This window comes from Anas acuta, chromosome Z, assembly GCF_963932015.1.
Source record: "Anas acuta chromosome Z, bAnaAcu1.1, whole genome shotgun sequence".
In the NCBI taxonomy this organism is placed as follows: Eukaryota; Metazoa; Chordata; class Aves; order Anseriformes; family Anatidae; genus Anas; species Anas acuta.
Window position 1 is genome coordinate 65,015,020 of NC_089017.1, and position 21,139 is coordinate 65,036,158.

At 38.1% G+C, this 21,139-nt stretch overlaps 1 protein-coding gene across 4 annotated transcripts in view; it reads left to right on the forward strand.

The window, feature by feature from the left end:
• Positions 1 to 21,139, forward strand: part of LINGO2 (leucine rich repeat and Ig domain containing 2) — a 565,290-nt gene that overhangs the window by 197,744 nt on the left and 346,407 nt on the right. For all 4 annotated transcript variants that reach the window (XM_068667144.1, XM_068667148.1, XM_068667146.1 and 1 more), the window contains one exon: positions 5,696 to 5,777. The gene's annotated coding sequence lies outside the window, so the exon portion shown is untranslated. The remainder of the gene's footprint in view (positions 1 to 5,695; positions 5,778 to 21,139) is intronic.

Sequence of the window (21,139 nt, forward strand, 5' to 3'; positions counted from 1 at the left end):
TCGTTCAGATCACTGATAAAGATATTAAAGAGAACTGTCCCCAGTACTGAACCTTCAGGGACACCACTTGTGACCAGCTTCCACCTGGATTTAACTCCATTCACCATAATTCTTTGGGCCCATCCCTCAGCCAGTTTTTTACCCAGTGAACCATATGCCCATCCAAAGCCACAAGCAGCCAGTTTCTCCAGAATGCTGTGGGAAAAGGTGTCAAAATCTTTATTAAAGTCTCAGTAGACTACACCCACAGCCTTTCCCACATCCACTAAGCAAATATCCCTCGTCATAGAAGGAGATCAGGCTCATCAAGCAGGATCTGCCTTTGATAAACTCCTGCTGACTGGGCCTGATCACCTGGTTGTCCTGTATGTGCTACAAAATAACCTGCTTCCTAACCTGCAAGATGATCTGCTTCCTAACCTTCCACAGCACCAAAGTCAGACTGACAGGTCTGTAGTTCTCCAGGTCCTCCTTCTGACCTTACTAGTAGATATGTGTCACATTTGATAGCCTCCAATCAACTGAGACCTCCCCTGATAGCCAGGACTGATGATTAATGATGGAAAGTGGCTTGGTGACTGCTTCCACCAGCTGTTTCATTACCGTTGGGTGGAACCAATCGGTCCCTGTAGACTTCTGTACATCTAAGAGGTCACTAAATGTTTCCTCTTGGATTATGAGGGCTTCAATTTTGTCCCCCCTCCCCCCAAAAAAACAACTGGTTTTACTACTAAAGACTGAGGTAATGAATGCATTAAGTACCTAAGCCTTTTGATTGTGGTGATCTGGCACAACTTAGCAACTCTACTAAGGGCAGTAAAGTTTTTTTTTTTTTTTTTTTTTTTTTTTTTTGTAACATATTCTTAGAGTTGACTGTAAATATTTGTATTTGCAAACCTCAGTGTGCAGCAGATTTTCTTAAATGTATTTCTTTGATACCAAGTCTTTGAGATATGCATTCGGAGAAAGTATTTGCATCCAATAAGATTTACTTTTATGCTAGTTAGTTCATCTATGTTTTTTAAAAAATTGTTTCTGAGCTAAATATATATTCCAAACAACCTAACACATCTGTTAAATAAACAAATAAATAAATGAATAAATGACTTCACTAGGCTTATATGGGATTTTTATTTGATCAATTCTTTAATGCCTGACAAGAAATGTTCATTTTAAGTGCATGTTTTGAAATATGACAAACTTATGAAACAAACAACTGCTCTCCTCAATGAATCCTGCTTAATATCTCTTTGGAAATCTTTGAAAAAAAAAAGTCTGATTTTATATGAAGGAAAACATGACTACTAGCCTTACAAAAATGTATTGCCAAAACAATTCATTATTTTATGCCTGAAACCCTGCCATAAATTATACATAAAACTAATTAACTATAGTGTCAAGATATAGATCTGGAGGATCTTCAGCGTTATTAATAAAATTTTGAAACCTTTTAAAAATCTGAAATGTTGATTATTTGACAGATAAAGCAGTAAGCTTTTTCTCCACATTTTAGCTCTGTGGCCTTCAATGTCTGCCATATTTTAGGCTATATAGAATACATAACTTACTTTTCAAATGCTCATGTTTATTTTGTGCTTTTAGGCCAAAACTATCTTCATTAATTTCACATATGTCTGGCGTATGTCCCAAAAACAAAACAAAACAAAACAAAACAAAACAAAACAAACAAACAAACAAAAAACAACAACAACAAAAAAAAACAAACAACAAACAGACAAAAAAAAAAACAACTACTAATCTGTGATATATCCAAGCTGTCCCTGAGCTGTGTATTTTGGTGACTTCCTGTTTTTGACAGAAATTTAAATTTGAAATGTTCTAGAGCTACCAAAGGTTAGTTGCCACACATGATTTTTCTGTAAAATTTGACTAAGCTCAGCACCTGGGCAAAATGTTCTGTGATTTTCCTGCACAAATCATGAATGAAGTGAATCTTTTTGTTTGTTTTCACCTTTTCTTCCGATGAATTTTATATTGTTCTCACCAGTTCTTGTAGTGACTACTATCTGTGCCACTAATGATTTTAAATTGTGGTAACCACCCGCCTATCTGTCTCTCAAAACTTTTCAAATTTTTTCTCTATTCTATTCACAACAATTCATATCATTTTGGTTTGCTTTCTTGATTAGTAAGCTGATGTCCTCTCTGACCTGCTTTCTAAGTCTCCCAAATCTTAGTTCTGAGGGGTGATACTGCGATCAGAGTCCACTACTTTTTATGTACTGAGGCACATTTTTATTTATTTATTTATTTATTTTTCATGTGTATCACTCAGCAACTCTGAATTTACTTACTTGGTAAGTGTGCAGTTCTACAACTTCATCTTAGTACCACTCAGAGAGCAGCTTGGGACCAAGGGCATCTCACTGTAAGATGAGACACTAGTGACACCCCACTGCAAGGGAAATCAATTTCTGTCTCTCAGGTTTTAGGCAGTCACTTGTCTGTATGAGTATCTCTTCTCTTGTCCCAGAGAAACAGTTTCTCTACGATCCTTTTGTGGCAGACCTGTTGAATGCTTTTTTCAATCTGTCAGGACAGTCTTTTAGTCTCCTACTGCCACCTGGGTTTTGTCTTCAGAAATAAAGCACTGTTGAGACCGACATATTTTCACCATTTGGGAGTATGATTTTTGTGTTTCTTCCGTACACAAGACTTCTCCCACTGTTTTGGGTAGGTTGGGAATCTATATATTTAAATGCCCGTTGAAAGTTTGATATAATATAAAGCACAGTTCAGAGTTAAATTCTCCCTGGCTTCCAAAGACTCAGGCTGATCTTTATTCTAAATCTGCTAAGTCTGCAACCAAAAGTAAAAGGAAATGCCTACAATATTTAAAACACTTCCCATTTGTTTCAGAGAAAGAAAAAAAAAAAAAAAAAAGGTACATTTAGACATATGGTGGATTTGCTTATTTTTATGTTTCTGTTGTTGTTCTATTTTTATTCTGTATTTAGTCTGAGAAGAACCCAAACTAACAAAAGGCAAGATTCAAAAATAGTTGCAATAGCCCTTAAGAAGGGAAAACCTGAAAAAACATGTATCAAGTAAAGCTCCTCCCCTTCTCCATTAAAATCACCAGATAAGTTAGCTTTGAACATACTAAAACCTATGCAGTAGTGAAAGCAAAGCTTGCTCTTTAGTTAATATAATAGTACATAATAAACACAGGAATTCAATACAGTGTAGAATGGCATAGTGAAATATATATTTAGACTGCTCTTCCCGTATGGTTTGAAAGAACTGCTGCTTCTGTGGGAGAGCACTATGAAAAGACTGCTGTTCTTAAAATGAAACAATAAAGTGGCCCAAAAATAATGACGTTAGATACTGCAGTGGTGGAACAACTTGTTTACCCTTTGTCTTATACAAGTGTTGACTTAATCAGTATAACAGCACATGCATTGAATAACCAACTATATGCTCTTACCAAGCAGTGTGGTTCTGTTGTAAACTTTACCACAGAACAGCACTGAAATAGTGTTGCTTCTTCTGATTTGTCCTCATAATGGGGGCTCGAGTGGCAGCATCACTCCTTAGGAAGTAGTAGACACCTCTGTCTGTCTTTCATAATCAAGATTTGGCAGGAGCATGTAGAGAAACTGAGGTGAATTGACTGTGGCTGGCTGACAGACCCTCACCCAGACAGTCTCTCACTCCTCAACAGGACACTGGTAGAAAATAAGATCTAAAAAAGCTTGAGGGTTGGAATAAGGACAGGGTGCACCTTTACCTGTTACCATCATGGACAAAACAGACTTGGGGAAGATTCTTTTTATTTTTTTGGCAGTTAAAAATATAGTAGGATGATAAGAAGGAAAACAAACAAACAAACAAACAAACAAACGAAAACCACTACAAACATCTTCCCCCAACCCTTTCTTCCTATGCTTAACGTCACTCCTTCATTCCTATCTCCTCTGCTTCCTGCCCCAACCCTTAGCAGTGTGGAGTGATGAGGAATGGTGGTGTTTACAATTCCTAACACTTCAAGTCTGTCACTCCTTCTTAACACTTTTTTGCCCTCATCCACCAGGGGCCTCTCCACAGGGTAACTTGTGCTGCATGTCTGGAGCACCTCCTGCCCTCCGGCCACACTGCCCGTGGGGGCTGCAGGGCTGGCTCTCACCCCTCTCTCCCAGCTGCTGTTGCCCAGCACTTTTTTCCCTTCCTTAACTCTGCTGCCCCAGAGGCCCACCTAGCAATGCTCATAGCTCAGCTCTGGTGAGTGGCGGGTCCCTTTTGGAGCAGCTGGAACTGGCTCTGCTCTGACACAGAGCAGCTCCTGGGCCCTGCTCACAGAGGCCACCCCTGCAGTCCCTCTGCTACAAAACAATTCCGTGTAAAACAAGGATGTGGAGTTCTAGACTACTTGCAGTGCTGGCAGGTTTTTGCTGCATTCCAAGTCTCTTCTGCAAATTGTGTAACTTCCTTATGTTACAGATTCCCTCAACAAATCATTTTTTAACCCATTATCTTATCCATGATCAACCATATAATATAGTATAAAATGATTGAATTAATTCACCTAGTTGTGTACCTCAGAATAAGAATAAGAATTAGGTACAATATTATGTTTCATCATGAAATATGTATTTACTTAAAATACCTGGCCTTTCCTATAATTACAGTTTAGTGTTTAAAGAATATCTTAAGAATATTTAAAATATTTAAATACTTAAAATACTTAGATAATTAGATGCTTAGATAATACTATTTAAATATTTAAAATACTTAAAATATTTTAAGTATATTTGTTTCCTTCTTTTTATATCTCATTATTTCACTTCTCTAAACAATCTTTCCCAGATCATACTGTGCTTTATGAAGAGGTGCAGAGTCTTTTTCAGGCAATTTGAAAGGTCTCATAAAGGTCATTTCTGCACAGCGGGATCCAAAGCATTTTGTTCTTTTGGTTGCTTTCTGAAAGTCATAGGTGGTCATGTTGATCAGAACAGCCCGTGTCATTTATTTCAGAATAATTTTCAGAAATAGCACAGTCCTTCATAGTCTTTGTTATCAGTGTAGTTTGGATTATTGTCTAATCTATAGTTCTTTTGCTCTGTCAGGACTTATTCTGGTCCTGGCAAACATACAAGAACTTTTCTTACCTTTTCTTACCTTTGCTGTTGAAGAATGTTTTTATCATATGTTCCATTAACATGAACATAATGTTCCAATTTCAGTTCAATATGGCAAGAGGATACCATAGCTCAGAAATGCTCCTTTCTTTGTCTGTGGAGTTGGAGACATGTATGGAAAAGGCTGTGGAGGTGCAAATTTCCATCTCCAGTAGAGAAAGTTTATCCTGATGTTGAAAATACTTTATTTTTTTCCCCTCAGTGTCCATTCTTGGTTTAATACTTGTGTCAGTTTCACCTTCAGATCCCTTAGTAAACTGCTTTCTAAGCTACTGCAGTTAATGCAGTTGCCTGCTCCCCATGAGTGCCAGTGAGTACACAATATTACTTGGTATTATTGGGAGCTTTCACATGCCTCTGCTACTTACTTCAGGAGTGACATTCATGGTGCTGACATACATTCTGTTCCTTTATGGATAGAAACTGCATACGATCCTAAACCATGTCAAGGAACTTCCCTAAGAGCATTGCTATTTCAAAAACCTTGGTACAACGGACAAGTCTAAATGTATTTTCCTCTTCTTGTTTTCTAGTAAGCGAGCAGCAAAGCTGGAAAACTTGGCACTAAACTCTTTGTCTTTCCTGCCTGTATCCATGGATTGTGGATTTTGCAAGGTAAATGTTCTGTTTTAACTGACTACAGTAGTGTATTGTTCTACAGTTTCCAGTGCCTAAAATGACCTTATAATACTAGTTGTTGAATATACTAGTTGTATAACTCTAACTGTAGAAGAAAATACCCTTGTTTATTATCTCTACAGTTTTAGCAATGAATTGTAGTCCTACACCATGAAATAAATACAGTAAGTTCGCTTCGGATTGATTAGGAAGTACATTTTCAGGAAGAAGGAGTATGATGCCATGATCTATTTTTTTTTCTTTTCCGTGAGTTTCTGTGTTATTGTTCCTATATTTCCATTGATCTGAGTGGACAAACAAATAAATTGAGCCTGAAGATTTAAATCCGAATATGAATGAATTTTTCTATCAAGATATATTTTGTGTCTTCTTTGCTTATTGGTGATTTTGTGTTTCTTGAAAATTTTATTAGATGGGAGACTAAAAGTGATCTTTCAGATATAAATGGCTGTGGTTCATGATCTTTATTGCTGTACAGTTTTTAAATGAGGTGTTCTTATACCAGGTTTTACACAGACATCTTCATAACATTCTGTATTACTGTATTCTATAATATGATATTTGATTTATATTTGAAAGCTAGTCATACGAAGTATTTGGAAAATTTTGTTTTCAAAAGTTTGAAAATACCTCAGGGAAACTAGCTTGTTTTGATAATTGATTTTGTTACCCTGTGAGACAGTGCTGCTTCTGCCAGGAAAACGAAATCCCTGAATATCTTCCTCAGCTTTGGTCTAGGCTTAATATTACTCTCTTTCCTTCGAGACTTTATTCACCTCTGAATTTTATCTTTAAAGTTGTGTTAGTTGTCTGTAGGAAAGAACATTCCCTTGAATCTTTCTGCCATTGAAACTAGCTCTATTACACATGGTGAAAAAAGGTTTTCAAAAGCTTTTTTATTATATATTAAAAAGAATCAAACTAGAAGCTATGCAAAAGCTGCTCCAAATTCATGCTTTTAAACGGAGTGCTGAGCTGAAGAATTACCCCCTCTTGACAGAAGTGCCACTATGAGCTGTATATTCAAGGTGGAAAATTGGCCCTTTTGAAAAATAAAATCAGCAGCCTTCCCAGCACCTAAGACGGGGGAGTGAATATTCTACTCTTCAGCATTTATTTAACAAGCTGAACACCAAGGCTGTGCATTTTAATGTATTGTATTTCTTTAGTGTGGAGAGAAAAAAGGGTGAATCAGCCTTTGCTGTGAGTGATACCCTGCTATGAGATGTGGGTGGTGATTGTAAAAAGAAAAGTAGCAGCATTTCCTTCTAGTCACCTTCTGAAGATGGAAGCCATTTGTAAATACTGAAAAAGGGTATCCATTTTTTTACCAACTCTCTTTCAGCTTCTAGAAACAGTAGAAAAATTCCTGTTGTAATGAGAAGCCCAAACACGTTATTTTCCATACAGATTGTTATGCTTTGAACAATAGGACTGGTTAGAAAAGTGTGGGTGATGCTGATTTTCAAAGGGATGTTGGTACAACTTCAAAGACTTTGTGTTATGTTACATAGGCCTTCTCTATTGTGAGATTACAAAACCAGCAGAATCTGGGAATGCATTAGCAATCAACAGCCCAATGGCCACAGCCATAATTTTTACAAGAGCTTAAATACATTTTTTTGTGATTAAGTAGTGACAGTGAAGACAATGAGTAAAATTTTCAAAGAATCTAGGCAAGTGTCAGTCTTTCTCCATAATGTATGATGGATTAGTTTCTTATGCAAGATAATAGATGCTGCCTCCCCCTCACCCCAATGTTTTTAAACAGAATGGACAAACAGCATTTAGTTTCGTTCTAAAAAGCTAGTGTAAAGTCTTTTTAGCTGAAATAGCTAGTACTGAGCTTCCTTTGGTTAGAAGTGTAGTTAAATCTGGAGGTGCCATTGATTCTAGAGAGCTATGAGTAATTTTTGGCATTGACATTTCAATAGCAAAACATCAATATTCAATTTGGAGTTGGCAATAAGTCACTGTCAGTGAGAATGGAGTAATATGTCTTATGATGATGATCCTGTGTACAGTAATGAGATGTTTTTAATCAGCAAAAAGGGGAGGTTCAGAGTTGCAATTTGATAATTCTATTTTTAAATAGGTTTGGGGAATTATTTTGAACCAAATTGTCTTTCATTCTACCTTTTGTCTTCCTCCTTCTGAAAAGATTCATTACCGCCTACTTAACTTGTTTTCCTAGCATTCTTGCTGTGAATTTGGAATGCATAGCACTTCACATCTGCAGATTTGCATAAGCTGATATTGTGAAAGTTTTCTCTGTACTTTTGATTTAGTATTCGAGTACTAACAAAAACATCCCAACCCCCTGAATAGTTGTTAGGCATCTCAAAAATGTCTGCACTTAATAACCTAGAAAGTATTATCTACTAACGTAAGGCAGTAAAGGTGTAATTACTATTTCTGTTTCAGCAGTTAAAAATAATAAAAAAAAAGAACTAATACTTTGGAGTGTCATCATCTATGTCCATATATATGTATTAATTTTCTAAAGAGAAAAGATATCAACACTTTGTAAGAGGAAATTTTCTGCATGAGCAGAAATTATATATTTGTGCTTGGGAGAAAAAAATAAAAACCAAGAAAATATTGATGAATAGATGTGAATAAAGAAGATAACACACTTTGTGGTGATCTTCCATAACCTAATGTCCCTGCTGTTTTTTTTTTTTTTTTTTTTTTGTTTTGTTTTTTTTGTTTTTTTTTTTTTTTGTTTTTTGTTTTTTGTTTTTTGTTTTTTGTTTTTTTTTTTTTAATGGAAAAGGCTAGTTAAAATCATTTTTCTTCCTGGATGATTGTGAACTCACATCTGGCTTCTGTGTATGGGAATTCTCTTTCTCAGTGTTATATATAATCCTTTAATCCTTGATCAGTAAATGCTATTGGACCAGAAATCTTCTAAGTATTTTTTGCAACACTCTTACTGATGAACTGTTCACCCCTTTTTCTTCAATGAACAGCCATTGTAAAGAGAACCCTTTGAAGGTGCTATAGAGTTGAGCTTTTGAGTACCTGCAGTTAACAGCCTAGAGAAGAGCACGCTGAAGCCCTCATGGCAGCCTGCAGTTCCCTCATGAGGGGAGCAGAGGGGCAGGTGCTGAGCTCTGCTCTCTGGGGACAGCGACAGGACCCGAGGGAACAGCATGGACCTAGGACAGGGGAGGGTCAGGCTGGGGGTTAGGAAAAGGTTCTGCATGCAGAGGGTGGTTGGGCACTGGGATAGGCTGCCCAGGGCAGTGGTCAGAGCACCGAGCTGCCAGAGTTTAAGAAGAAATTGGAACACACTTTCAGACTTAGGGTCTGGTTTTTGGGTGGTCCTGTCTGGAGCCAGAAATTGGGCTTAAGGATGCTTTTGGGCCCCTTCAAACTCAGGAGATACTATGATTCTATGAACAGTCTGTGTTCAATACAGACTGTTATTATACAAGCAGTACAAGCAATGTGAAGGTTTTCCGTGCTGTGACATTGGCTGTTGTTGATGCTGTGTTCATGTACCTAGACTAACTTACTTTCCTTCCCCAAATGTGCAGCAATGCTGTGGAAAGTGATTTTCACTAAGGCAGTTACACCAAGTTTCAGCTTACTATGGAGAGAGACATATTTTATATCATCAGATATAACCAAACTTCCTATCCATGCAACACATGTCTAGAAATAATAATCTAGTCTTGCCACTGCGTTCTATATTGAGTCTAATTTCTTGTATTTAAACAGCTATATTTAATGTATAACTTCAGTGAATTTGATAGAGTAGCACCTGTATGTTGAGGGAAAAAAAAAAAAAAAAAAAAAAAGACTATCTCATGAACATTCGTAGAGGAGAAAATCAAAAACTTACGGATGACAGCATTCCTCCTTCCCCCCCTATTTCCCTTTCTCTTAGTGATACTTCTGTTTTTAATCTGTTATTCTTATCCAGAGGTTTGGTAGTGTAATTAATTAGGATTTGTCAGATCTTGTATTGCTATCAGGTCTGCCTGCCTGAAATGAGTAAAGGCTATCATAACTACTGTGCTTTTGAGACCAGAAGCTACTGTTCTTCAAACTAAAACGGAAAATTTGAATAGCTGTGTTGGAATGAGTAGAGATGTATACAATGTGATATGTAAATAAAGAGGGTAGATCCCCACAGATTTAAAGCATTTTTTTTAATTCATGTGCTTGACTCCTCTCTGATTATTCAAAATAGTATCTTCAAAAGTAAGAGGTGACTGTGGGTACTTAGATTTTACAGCATGAAGGAATGTGATTTTCAGTAAATTCTGACCACTCCTTTTATGAAATTCAGACTTCTTCTTAATTCAATGTGCACAGCAGTAAAATCATTTAGAGAAATCTTTGCTTTTGCTAGAGCCACTTGACCTGCTGCTTCTTAAAACTTCCAGAATAAACTAAAATTTCTGGACTTTTTAGGAACTGAAACATCAAAACATGTTTAAACCTGATGCAGAGCAAACAGGATCATCATTTAGAGAGACATGCAGTTCATTCAGTGAAGACATTCCAGTTTGCTCCCTGGCTTTCCCTAAGCATTGAATGAAGTTTTCATCAAAGGGAGACTAGAATTACTGTTTGAAAATGATAAACTTAACCTCACTATTTTCTGGTTTGGAAAAACAATAATATCAATCAGAGATTAATACATTTTTAGGAAAATAATTTTCCAGAAAATGTGAAATTGTAATTCACAAATAAAAGGGGGATTTCTTTCAGCAAGGAAACATCACATACAGCTACTTTGCAGCCATTTCCTATGGTTTGCTGAAGATAAAGACACCTTAAACAAACTTACAAGATCTGTTGTCTCCTTTTAGTATCAACACCAAAAAGCTTCCATTTTCTGTCACAGGCAATGTACCATTTTAGATTGTGCATCTTCCTTGAAATAATGGAATCATCCCTTGACTTTCCTTCATGCCTAGCTCATAACCTCATTTTTGCATCCTTAAATCTTTCATTTTTGCATTTTCATCATTGCTCTTTGATCTTTGGTAAGGAATATTGCAATTAGAACTTATCACAGTAAAAAACTGTGGTACATTTAATTAATCAGAAGGTATATAAGCAGGAAACAAAAGGAATAACTTTGTGTATTATTACTGTCAATATAATTCTGACACAAGCTACAGTAATAAAGGTAAAAGGAGACTATATCAAGAAAGAGATGAATGTTACTATTGAAACCTGAATAGTATACATTGGTTTATTTTGATGTTGGAAGAAGAATTTACATGCCTAGAAGTGTTTTTCTGTTCCTGACTGGCAAAAAAAAGGAACACAGAAAAATCTGTTATGTAGCAGGAGACTGATGGGATACCGTTTTTTAATAAATATATAGATGATCACAGCTTAACACCTTGAATTCTTTTACATAATCTGTATTTTTAATACAGCTCTGATTTCTGGTGTAAAATATGTCAGTACCACTAGAAATTATATGGAAGCTTTTGACACAAATGTCACATCTCATTCTTGAATAACAAGTTTCTGAGCTCAACTCCAAGTGTGTTTACTGCCTCACTGTGAATTAAATCATCCTTAGACAAGAAGATCATTTTCAGGCTCACTAAATGCTTAAGTTTATTCATGCAGTGTTCTCCCTCATTCCACTCAGTGGACAGAACTTTACTGCCAGGCAGGGGATTTTGAAGCAGGTGAGGCCCCAGACCTGAAAGGCCTTGAAATACGGGGATGCTGGAAAGATATGGCCAGGTACTTGATGAAGAGGAGCCCCAGCAACTCCCTGAAAAAGCCCACTCTTACATCTATAAAAAAAGCCCTAGTATGTGCAAAGAAGAACAGGTCACCTGTTTATGTGAATAAATGACACACCTATAGGTTGATTGAACATTAATTTTGACACGTCTTGAGAAAGTACTCAAATAGAGAAGCATACAGTGCATGTGCTTTCCTGGAATAGTGAAAAGGAGCTATGGGTACCCCAAAGATGGAAAGCGATATTTTCATATATTTTAATAGTTCTTCCAAAGTGGTTTCTGTCAATGTGAATGTTATTAACTGTATCAGAAGAGTAGATGCTACTGTCATGTTCTTAAAGACAAAGGCATGAAGGCTGAGGAGTGAATGTAGAATAATTAGAGTATCTCACCTCCGTAGAATATGAATATTTTAATGATAAATCTGGAGGTATTGAAGCAGCATGCTCCTCACTTTGCATATAGAAAGCAGGATGAGAAAAAATTCTTCCAAATTTCCCAGAGAGTCACTGAGATTGTTTTTCCCTTTGCTCATGTAGAGCCCTGTGCAGAGCCTGGTGCTCTGTCTCTGAAGAATATTGTTGCAGCTTCGAAGGCTGTTACTCAGACTCTCTCAGTGCAGCCAGTAGGCAGAATAAATCTGTGCAAAATCCATCGTTTTCCACAGATGGTTGTTTCTGCCTGCACAACTGTGAGCATAGATTTGGAATCTTTCTGGAATTATTCTCCTCCAAAATTTGGCCTTCTAATGGGGAAGATGATTTTGCTACAATTGCACAAAAGCAGAGTAGTTTTAATTGGAAGGTTAAAAATAGCTTCTAGTCACCTTCATTTACTAAAAAAAAAAAAAAAAAAAAAAAGAGCTCTCTGGTACCATTTATTCAAATGTATTCACTCTAAAAATATTCATATAAATTAAGCAGAAAGCAGCCACCATTTCAGTTTCATGATGTCTTGTCAGACAGGAAGATCAGTGCCTCAGTAGGACATAAAGGTCAATTCAGAAGATGGAGAGAATGGATAAAAGGGAATGAACGAAGAACTGTATGATTTTATCTTTAGTTTGGACATTAGGAGAACAGGGATGCTTTTCAAAGTCAAAAACCCAGCATTATGGAGGCAGGAGGCTATTTCTGCAGTATTCATGGTTATATAAAACCATGCCATTCCTAATGCATTTCCCTCTCCTTTTGATTTTCATCAAGGTCCAATTCATGTCATTTGGCACAAAAAATTAAAGGCCATATCCTAGGCTAATGTAAGACATGGTAGCACTGGAGTTATCCTAACTCCAAAGAAATTACTATAGCTCTTTGACCTATTTTGGAACTTCTACTTGCTCTATCGTGAAACTCATGGGAGAAACATTTCAAAATATTTTTGATTAAAAAGTTGGTGGAAATTGTTGAGTTTATTCATTTGAACATTTTCAAAGTAAAAATGTTTATGATTTTTTTTCTGTAACATATGTTGTTAACTCTATTTTTGTTCTGTCTAAAAAAAAAAAAAACTAGACATTGAAATTTGGCAGAATTTTGTTATATGCAGCAAGAACAATTAAAGCAGTGTGCCTACAGATGGTATCCAGGAGCCAAAAGTCCGTCTATTTTAATTTCAGTTATGAAATATTAGGATTGCCTACACTTCCTTAGCAAATCAGTAATTGTTTAACAAACGTTAGGAAGACAGAGAATGAAATAAATCTAAAAGCTATGTTGTTCCTACTTTAAAAAGGATATTTACCGTATTCATAGGCTGCTAAGCAGCTACTTAAATCATTAAAACAAAGAAGAAAAAAAATAAGCAAACACCAAGGTTATTTGCGTGCCGAAGTTTTTCGTCACTCAGTTCAGCACTTCAGTGTACTGAAGTTGTTCGTCTGCATGAAAGAACCCCTGAGTGCTTACAATTGGATGTAAGGACCTTCAATTTGAATGTCCTTAAGCACCTCATGCCTGTATGTTTCTGTAACAACTCAGAGCATTGTTTTTAAATATTGAGGGGTATGTGTTCAATAGTTGGGGTGTTGTTTTATTTTATAATAATGATTTAAGGCAAGTTAGTTCACTAGATCCTGTCAGCACCAGAGTCTTGGGTAATGCTAAAATCATTGTTAATACCTAGGCCAATAAAGCTACTGGTCATGATTTTCTAAAACCACTCTCACAACATTATTGTTTTCATACTTCTCCAAATGCATAAATGGATTACATATAGCATGATTTTTGTGTTGCTTTTTTTCACTTGAGTTTGGAAACTGCTCTCACTTTTATGGAGATTTTATTAAAAGTGAACTCTTCTTGTTTCTTCTCAAAACAGCACAACTGATCATGCCAGGATTTATCTGCATATGATTTGCATATGTTATTTACAGAGCATCCTTCTTTTTACTTTTACTTTCCCTTTATTCTTGGGCCACCCCATAGTGTCACATATCTCTTCATGATAAGACAGGAGCACCCCTGGGAAGCATGGCTGCTTGTTATAAAAACAATAGTGTAGTATTTTTAGTTTTACTCAGGATTTTTCAACAAACCTGTGCAGTCTGAAAAAGAGGTTAGACCTATAGTATACACTACAATCTTGCATGCATGGAAAACAACAGTAACATAATGCAAACCAGGAAAAAAAATAATAATAAAAAAATAAATTAAAAAAAAAAAAGAGTGATAAAATTTCTCATATGCCTGGACAATACAAGGAAACAAAAGTACTTTTAGCACAGCCATGTGGAGGGTCTAAAGAAGAGCAGTTAAGCAGTAAGCATCCCAGAAGATGAGAATCATGTCAGTGAAGGTGACAGTGATCAGGATTTTGAAAGCAGAGGTAACACAGTGAAGGCAGGATACACAGGAAATGAATTGCAGTACAAAAGAAGTGTGAGTGGGGTTCCAGTGAGTGTCAGTTTTGTCTGTCTGGCAAAGATGACAGACAGATGAACCAGGGACTAATATACGGCTCTGAGGAGAAGGGTAGAGTAAATCTCCAGGGAGACAGAAGACTTGAACTTTGATTGGAAACCACTGTAATTAAGATGTCTGACCCATTTCAATTAAGATTCTGATCTTGGCAGCTCAGAATTTCTTCCCAAGTTTTGGGCTGTAGACTTGTGAAGGCTATTCTGTATTCTGGGCCTGGAGTGCTTACACTTTGTAAGCTGTAAATTACATAATGTGATAATATTCCAGCCTCATTTAACCATATTATAGAACTCCTCAGCTCCGCTGAGCATCTTAATTACAGGAATTCATTTTAGGAAGATGGTATTCGATGTGCAGAAATAAAATAGAATAAAGTGGTTATAGTTGCTGTAGTCAGCAAAATGCATTTCATGAGTAACAGCAGGTAGATGGATAATGGTTAGCAGAACTGCATCCTGTGGAGAGTGACACATTTTCTGGGTCACTAAATAGTCAGCTCTCTCAGTTCAAGTACAGTAGTAATTGAATGCAGGAAGATTTATAGTGATAATGCATTGGAGGTACTAGGTCTCAGAATAAAAACAGCAGAGTCCGTTCCTCTAACCACCATTTTCAGCAGTCAGGAAAGCTTTATTCTTCTGATATGCAGTGAGCATACTCTGGGATGCTCCCCTGCTACCTGAATTCCAGCTTTTCCCTTGAGTCTACATCCCCTTCAGCAGTCTTGGAGAGTGGTCAGCCTGTCTGTTGGTTGGAGGGATGCTCCAAGGGCTGTCCCCTTCTGTCTTTCATTTATTTCCTTCAGTTATATAAACAATAACAGTTTCAGCCCTGTCCCCCCAAGGTTTATGAGCACCCCTGGATGTAGCTGGGATTCCTCTGAGAGCAACAGGAGGCAGTGCTTTGGACATTGCATGCTTCTGGGCAAGATTTTTTTCCATCTTCAGCTGTCGGAGGAAAGTCTTTTCCTTTTCAGTCAGATGAGGTTTTCACTTTCTAAATGTTGTCTTACTCTGCAGGTGGCTGCATGAAGAAAAAAAGGCTTGCCACTTCAAAGGAAAACACACATATATTCATTTGACTGTGCTGACGATACCGTGCATCCTCCATTTACTTCACTGTCCAGTGCTCTAATTCACACACAGAACCCTGCTCACCTTATGCAGTCTGCTAATGGCATATTTCACCTTGAATTGCTGGAATTTTTGTCTTTGCCCTCAAATTAACATTGTGATTTAAAAACAGAATATTCAAAATACTTGAGAAGAAAGCAGAACAACAATAACAACAAAAGACTCAAGACTGGAATCAGACTGAAACTTCTGTGATTTCTCAAATAAAAGTATTTAGCAGAGCACTGAATTTTGAATGAATGCCTGAGGGAAATTAGTACTTAGATAATTTTGCCTTTGAAGATAATGTTTTACTGAGGTCTCCTAAAGTAAACGTATCGTACTTTTGAATATATTTTATCTTTCAAATAATTTATCTTTCAAATAATTTATCCTGCTTTTTGGGTTAATTCTAACTTCTGAAGTGTATAGATCAGTAATGTTAAAAACAAACACAAAGAAATCCAGACAGTTTTTGGTTACAGAAGTGTATCTGAATACATGATTTAATTCCATGCATGTAAGATTTATTTTCAGGTGAAATTGAGTCTGCTGAGAGGAGAAGGCTTTCTATCATTGTAGCTGTGCTTTACTGGACATGCAGGACTAGGCAGGTATAGGATTTTTGTGGAGTGCTGTGGCTGTGCACACAGTGAAATACTTCTCTGAGAATACAGAGAGTTCACTCTCAGGATATAGGGAAACTTCAGTTTCTCCACTCCAGTTTTCTTCTGAATCCTGAATAAACTATGGTTGTTACATTTATTAAAAAGTAATTTTAATTTATAGTGTTCTGAAATACTAATCCCCAGGGGGAGGGGTGGGGTGTTTGTGAGTGGGGGGCTCAATTGTATTTTTCCCCTAGGGGTTAGTATTTTATTTGTGTTCCTTATTCCAAATGGTGAAGGCATTTGTTTTGTTCATTTTCCTACCATTATTTTACTACGTTCCCTACCCCTCTCATATTCTTTTAAAGAATTTTTACTGCAATAGCATCTTCTGTTTTTTCTTTTTCTAAATAGAAAACAAAACTATTTAAAATATATAATTCAAAATTCATGAACAATTAAAAATGTCTTATGTAGTGCCTTTAATTAAGTATCACTGATCATTTCTGGCTACTGAGGGAGTCCATGCTCAACCGCAGAAAATATTTCTGGGCAGTTCTGGAACAGATACAAGAAGGATTCTCTGTGCAGTACATTTGCTTCCTTTTTTTTTAAACAAGTAATAATAGATGGTGCTTCTTCTTTTTTTTGCTCCATCATTTGTTAATGTTAGTTAGTTAGTTAGCTGAGATCTTCAGGGGCACTCCATGGACTTTTTGCTTCCCTGCTCTTGAGTAGCCATGTTATACAGACAAAACATTTTAAGTGTGAAGGAGTAGAATCCAATATGGATCTTTGTTGGTGCACAATTGGGAAATCGTTTCACCTTCAACAATTCTGGAATGTCAGTCACCCACACTTATCATCTAGGCTTGCTGGCGATTGTTAGCAGCAGAGGCAGTTAGTGCTACCATGTGCTTCCTTCAAACCCCGGCAGTGGCTCTTGTTACATGTAAAAAGAGCAGACATTGAATTTTACCTTAAAATATAATATTTAATCCTTCTCACTTTTGCTCATACATGAACACTTGCTTCCTTTAATCTTATAGTGTGAACATTAACAGCTAATACTTCCAGGAGTGCATGATTGCAGCCCAGAAGGCTGACTGCACCTGGGCTGCATCAAGAGAGGACTGGCCAGCAGGTCGAGGGAGGTGATTGTCCCCCTCTGCTCTGCCCTCCTACATCCAGTTCTGGGGCATCTTTACAGCACAAGAAAGATGTTGAGGTGCAGGTCCAGAGGAGGGCCATGAAGCTGATCAAAGGGCTGGAGCACCTCTCCTGTGCAGAAAGGCTGAGAGAGGTGGGGCTGTTCGGTGTACAGAAGACAAGCTCGGGGGAGACCTCATTACAGCTCTTCAATGCTTAAAGGAGGCTGATAAAAAAAAAAAAAAAAGATGGAGAGTGACTTTATTTGGGCAGACATTGACAGGACAAGGGAGAATGGTTTTAAATTAAAAGAGGGGAGATTTAGATTAGACGTTAAGAGGAAATTTTTCACTCAGAGGGTGGTGAAGCACTGGAACAGGTTGCCCAGAAAAGCTGTGGATGCCCCATCACTTGGAAGTGTTCAAGACCGTGTTAGACGAGGCCCTGAGCAACCTGATCTAGTGAGTGGTATCCCTGCCTATGGCAGGGGGCTTGGAACTAGATAATCTTTGAGGTCCCTTCCAATCCAAGCCATTCTGTGATTTTGTGAACATAGATGGTAATCATTTCTTGGTTCATCTTGGTATCCAGTCACAGACAAGGCTTTCTTAAGCTCCATTCTCTTTTGTGCAGAGCTAGGACAGATTTAAGTTAAATCTTTAACTTTAAATTAAAGCTTCAGACATAGTTGCCCTGCTTTTATTTTCTGTTTCAGTTTGCAACCTAATTTCACTGGCTTCCAGTACAAGGACATAGGGAAAGGGCATGTTTTTAGGTGTTTGCATGTTCATTAATTCATAAAACAGAATCATTAATGTACTTGGAGTTGAAAACAGAAGCATAAATCACGCCTTTATCAAATGAGGGATTATGCAGTTCATATGAAGAATTGCTTGCATAGCAGGGAACCATTGTGTATGTTTTAGAGGTCATATACTGATAACAGAAGCTCAGACCTTTGTGCAAATAATTACATATCAGTGAAGATATAACCAGAAAATCTGATTTGCCATTTCATAGATTTTTTTTAAAATTAATTAATTAATTTATTTATTTATTTTCTGATTCTTTTTCTGCTTCAGAAAACCCATAACAAAATGGCCATGCCTGTAATGTAGATCACATTACCACTGTGTGGAACCTTTCTTTATTCTTGAGAAATGTTGATCTACCTACAGCATATTCATTATGTTTATAATCTTGATCGTTGTTATTTTCCACTTTAGATGTTCAACTTTAACCACTGTGCAGACAGATAGAGCATGAGTAAAGGCAGAGAAAGATGAAGAGCTTAAATTTACTGATTTTGGAGAAAAAATCTTTCTTCTCTGTCAATGAGCATTCATTCTTTTGTTACCAGAATTATATAAATTAATTATGTGGTAACTGCCCAACTGTAAAACCATCTTGGAGATTGGGCATTGGTATTTTTATTGCGGTATAAAAATGAAACGGCAATAGAACTGTACAAATAACAACTTTTTATTTTTTTTTAATATGAAAATATGGCCAAAAAGCTAAGTTCTGTTCCCCCCTATGATCAAACTTGTCCAAATTTATGTCACAGTCAAAACAACAGCTTTCTCCTGTTGCTTTTGTTGTAGGTGATTAACATGTTAGCGTAACGTAAAAATATGTCTTACCTGCACAGAGAACTCAGCAAAGGGAAAATTATTATAAGCAATCTTTCTCAGGTTTTCATTACTTTTATAAGTATTTATGAAAAAATAGAAAAGGAAGGGGGAGGAGGGTAGGGCAGGGGAAAGGAAATATGATGTTTTAAAAATTCAAGTGTATATGAAATTCTGGATACTCATCTTAAAAAGGAGGTGATTGCTGTACATTGATCAAACATACTGGTCTTCTATGTAAGATTGCACCTCTTTCATTTGTAAAAGATTGGGAGAACTCAATACAAGAGAGTGTCAATAGGAACAAATCATCATTTTCTATTAGTATAGAAACAAAGATATGTTCAAGAAACAACTTGAAAGGTCAAAAAAGACTTTATTTTTGTAAGATGGAAAATATATGGAACTAATAATTCCTGGAATTTATGTTTAGAAGAACATAACAGAAATGTGTAATGGAACTGAAGATTTCTAATATCTGTCAAAATTATGTAACATCTGACCTGGAACACCCACCAATTTCTAATTGCTGAAAGTGTTTGTAGGGAACATAGCATGTCTCCTGTGCTTATCTGTGGGCTTTTGGTAATGTTCCTCAGTAGTGATGGAATATCTTAATGGTCAATTGGTTTCATCACTGTGAATCTAGCGTTACAATCACAGAATCACAGAATTTTCTAGGTTGGAAGAGACCTCAAGATCATCGAGTCCAACCTCTGACCTAAAACTAACAGTCCCCACTAAACCATATCCCTAAGCTCTACATCTAAACGTCTTTTGAAGACTTCCAGGGATGGTGACTCCACCACCTCCCTGGGCAGCCCGTTCCAATGCCTCACAACCCTTTCAGTAAAGAAGCTCTTCCTAACATCTAACCTAAAACTCCCCTGGCGTAACTTTAGCCCATTCCCCCTCGTCCTGTCACCAGACACATGGGAGAACAGGCCAACCCCCACCTCGCTACAGCCTCCTTTAATGTACTTATACAGAGCAATAAGGTCACCCCTGAGCCTCCTCTTCTCTAGGCTGAACAAGCCCAGCTCCTTCAGCCGCTCCTCGTAGGACTTGCTCTCCAGGCCCCTCACCAGCTTCGTCGCCCTTCTTTGGACCCGCTCAAGCACCTCGATGTCCTTCTTGTAGCGAGGGGCCCAAAACTGAACACAGTACTCGAGGTGCGGCCTCACCAGAGCCGAGTACAGGGGGACGATCACCTCCCTAGCCCTGCTGGTCACAGTGTTTCTGATACAAGCCAGGATGCCGTTGGCCTTCTTGGCCACCAGAGCACACTGCTGGCTCATATTCAGCCGACTGTCCACCATCACTCCCAGGTCCTTCTCTGCCTGGCAGCTCTCCAACCATTCCTCTCCCAGCCTGTAGTTCTGCTTGGGGTTATTGCGCCCCAGGTGCAGGACCCGGCACTTGGCCTTGTTGAACTTCATGCAGTTGACCTCAGCCCATCGGTGCAGCCTATCCAGATCCTCCTGCAGAGCCTTCCTACCCTCGAGCAGATCGACACACGCACCTAGCTTGGTGTCATCTGCAAACTTACTGAGGGTGCGCTCAATGCCGTCATCCAGATCATTGATGAAGATGTTAAAGAGGACCGGCCCCAGCACCGAGCCCTGGGGGACGCCACTAGTGACTGGCCTCCAACTGGACTTGGCTCCATTCACCACAACTCTTTGGGCCCGGCTATCCAGCCAGTTTCTAACCCAACGAAGCGTGCGCCAGTCCAAGCCAAGAGCAGCCAGTTTCTTGAGGAGAATGCTGTGGGAGACGGTGTCAAAAGCCTTGCTGAAGTCAAGGTAGACCACATCCACAGCCTTTCCCTCGTCCACCCAGCGCGTCACTTTGTCGTAGAAGGAGATCAGGTTCGTCAAGCAGGACCTGCCTTCCATAAACCCATGCTGGCTGGGCCTGATCGCCTGCTTGCCCTTCAAGTGCCGCATGATGACTCCCAAGAGGATCTGCTCCATGAGCTTCCCTGGTACTGAGGTCAAACTGACCGGCCTGTAGTTCCCCGGGTCTGCCCTCCGGCCCTTCTTGTAGATGGGCGTCACATTTGCTAGCCGCCAGTCAGCTGGGACCTCCCCCGATAGCCAGGACTGCTGATAAATGATGGATAGGGGCTTGGCCAGCTCATCTGCCAGTTCTCTCAGTACCCTTGGGTGGATCCCATCCGGCCCCA